Raw genomic sequence first — 3668 nt, forward strand, 5'->3', positions numbered from 1 at the left:
GATTTCTGCACTGTATACTTTATGATAAATGAAAGCATTAGTCGTTTGAGGACACTTCGTGTCCATGTGTCCCGCTCCTCCAATTTACCTTTTTCATATCATTTACCTCTAAGTTTGTGCCAGGAATCCACTTTTTCATTCTTTTCTGTAATTTGTACTGCACCGTTCTTATTTCCCACAAACTAGATGTAATAGTATTTGAGAGGCAGTGTGAATAATTTGATTATATTTCCCCTGATCTCTCTTCCACCAGACATTTAGACTTCATTGATTGTTCCAATGCCTGATAAATATTAAGTATGTATCATGTGGATGCTTTTGCCTGAAAAATGTGAAAAAAGTCAACTAAAAAGTTTAATGTAGAATAAATTGGTGGGGGGGGGGGAAAGAGAGAAAAGACTGAAGGCTTCAGAAGTTAAACCATAAAGAAAATCAAACTGCAATATTGATACTCTCTAGTGATTCTAAATATATCTTTGGCATTTATAAAATATCTGAAGGGCACATTTATGAAGGATGTGAACCAGTTTCAATGTTTTGATCGTAAGAGGTTAACTTTTTCACTTCCCCTTGGTATCTATTTTATTGTGATGCACTGTGGTGACAGTAAGCAGACACAAGATTCGTAAAGAGTGAACAACAGGCTTTATTCTACTTGGTCTTCTGTTGTTTTCAGCTGCACTCTGAGTGACCTCGAGGGGCGGATGTGGCTTGTATCCCGGTGGATGATTGGCAGCTGACTGGGTGGGGCTTGATTCATTCAGGTTGGCTGATTGACAGCCAGCCAGGTATGGTCTGTCCTCCGGTGATCTTCCTGCAGGTACACAGGTTGCCCACTGCAGTAGGCTAGTGGTGAATCACCATATTTATTCCTGTCCAGAGCAAAATAAAGATTGTAACTCAACAGCAGTCAAATTCAGGGAAAACAAATCCCTTGTTCTGCTTCAGCAACAAGCCTTAATCCTAGTTTTAGAAATTTTCTCAGTTCAAGGCATTTTTAGTTTCCTGTACTAACCTTCAATTTGAAGTCAACACACACTGAATTACATAGAATCTACCACAGTGAGCTGAATGAAAGCAATAGTTGGACCCTTGAATGTGGACCATTACTGCATCTGCTGAAGGCTAAATTTCATGAAACAGCTCTTGGCTTGATCTGAACTAATAACACTCCAATAGACAGACTTATCTGGGAATGAAAGAAATCAGTAGAACACAGGTTAACAGGTAAGAGATAATGGGTGGATACAGGTTGGAGGGGGGAAGAGGAGGAGAAATGGTAGGTGAGAGTAGCTCTGATAGAGGGAAGTGAAAAGGTTGGGGAGCCAGAGGAAAGTGGACAAGGAAAGAGACTCTTGTTGAAACATTTGTTTATTATGTTGTAGTGAAAAATTATCATGGCAACTTGCTTTTTTTTAAAAAAAAAAAGCTGCCTCTTGTGTACCACTTTCTACCAATCTTTCCATTGGTCAAAACTGTTCACTTTGTCAAAGACTATTATAATTTTGAACATCTCTATTCAATTTCCTCTTGATTGTCACCAAGGAAATAATCTCTGATTCAACCCTTTCCCTGTACGATATAAATAAATCTCTCTTGCAACTTCGCTAAGGCCTTGTAGCTATTCTTGTCAAGTATGATGCCCAGAAATGGAACTAGTACACTGATCAAAACAGGAGCATCTCCACTCTGGGCAGCAAACAGAAGGTTTTAATATAAACCCTTTACTGCTTTTTCTCCTCAACAACTTCATAAATGACAGTTGCTAGCAATCTGGCTCATCTTATTCCAACATAGGCAGGATTTATTGTAGATGATCAAGCTGCTTTCTTGATGGATGATCCATTTTATCAACTGGCAAAGAACTGCAAATGCAGATACTACTGACTTTGTTGTATTGTTGGTTCCATTTAGTAATACGCTGTTGGCTCGTAATAGTTTTTTGATTAAATGATCTTTCTTTGTCACTTACTGTGTGGTTACAGATGATGCTTTGGCTTGAGTCTGTGGGGCCTGACTATATCTTCAGTATGTTCAAAATCATTTGCCGAAAGAAGAATTTTCTGCAGTGATAAGATGGGTTTTGTGGTTGATACTGAATGCATCAGTTTAGTTTCAGCTTGACAGGCTGCTGCAAGTGGGGTGACTGTAAGGATTGCTGTGGGGACATCAGCTAGTTACAATGGCTTGGTGAAAAGACTGCTATAACCAAGCCAAGTGAGAAGCTAAACTGAGCAGAGCACAACAGGCAAGCAGTTTTCCCCATCACAATGGTGTCATGTGTTGAAGATTGCCATAAAGGAGATCAAAACCAATTTTGTGTGAAGCTATTACTTTCCAATAGTGCACCATAATGGGTAGTGGAGGTTATGATGAGAATGGTGGGCAACATATAGGGAGAGGCAAAGAAATGATTAGTTTGCAAGTCAGACAAGGAGAGGAATGACTTGGGAAAATCACATGGATGGGTGAAGAAAAGATTTGGGGGAATTAGGAGGAGAGAAATTTGATAGTCTTCTATCCTCCCCAATCAGCTGTCTGAACTGTAGGATGGGGCAGTGGAAGTGGTTGTGTGCTGATTTGGAGTGGTGGTGGGAGGGACGGGAGAAATGGCATTACCATTACTGAGATCAAGATGTAACTGATTTTAAGATCAATGCTTTGAGTTTCCTGGAAATGCAGTATATTTGACCTCCCAAAGTGCAGTACCTTCCATTTGTCTGGCTCAAAATCTATCTGCCAATTCTACATACAAATCTGTAATTGATTTATATTCTTTTGTATTCTTTGATAGCTCTCTATATTATCCACAAATTTGCAATTTTGGTGTCATTGATAAGCTTACTAACCCACCCACCTACTTTATCATCAGACTATTTGTACAGTATATATCACATACAAAGGGCTCACAACACTGAGCCCAGAAGAAAGCCACTGGTCTTGGACCTCCATCCAGAATAACACACCTCCATCATTACCCTCAGTCTTCTGTGGGCCAGCCAAATTCTATATCCAGACTATCAATTCACTATGGATCCCACACATCTGACCTTTCTGGATCAGCCCCGCATGAGGGACCTCACCAAAATCTGTGTGGAAATGCCTACTGCCCTACCCTTATTAACCTCCTTTGTCACCTCACAAATAACAACTACATTTGTAAGACATGAAGCCATGCCTGGATACCAGACAGCTGTGGCAGGGCCTAAATCACTTAACCTTCTACAAACCAAATCCAATGCAATGGCAGATGGCAAAGCTTCGTTCCCTGATGAACTAAAATTTCTCCACCCAATTCAACAATGTGAATTGGTACACAATGTAAACAATAAGATATGTATAGAACTGACTGAAATATAGGGAGGAGATCAAAAACAAACAATAAAGGTGAAAAGTAAGAGTCATGAAATTACTTGCTGATTGAGTTTGTTGTTGAGGAGCCTGATGGTGGAGGGGTAGCAGCTGTTCCTGGACTTGCTGGTGAGAGTCAAGTGGCATCTATACCTCTTTCCTGATGGTAGCAACAAGAGCATGTGCTGGGTGGTGTGGCTGATCATCCTCTCCTGTCCATAGCCAAGGATGGCATGCTGGGTGCCTTCAAGAGAGTGAATCCAAGGAATGGATCTGGTCTGGATGGAGTACAAGGCTGAGCATTAAAACTCTGACCA

General features: G+C 40.5%; 1 long non-coding RNA gene across 1 annotated transcript; it reads right to left on the reverse strand.

Moving 5' to 3' along the window:
* Window positions 1-626: 626 nt before the first annotated feature.
* Window positions 627-3088, reverse strand: LOC138737636 (uncharacterized). Its single transcript, XR_011341097.1, has 2 exons — window positions 2967-3088; window positions 627-872 (listed from the first exon to the last, which is right to left on the reverse strand). It is a non-coding gene; the product is annotated as an uncharacterized lncRNA (long non-coding RNA).
* Between the last annotated feature and the right edge of the window lie 580 nt (window positions 3089-3668).

Source organism: Narcine bancroftii, chromosome 6, assembly GCF_036971445.1.
Source record: "Narcine bancroftii isolate sNarBan1 chromosome 6, sNarBan1.hap1, whole genome shotgun sequence".
Lineage (NCBI taxonomy): Eukaryota > Metazoa > Chordata > Chondrichthyes > Torpediniformes > Narcinidae > Narcine > Narcine bancroftii.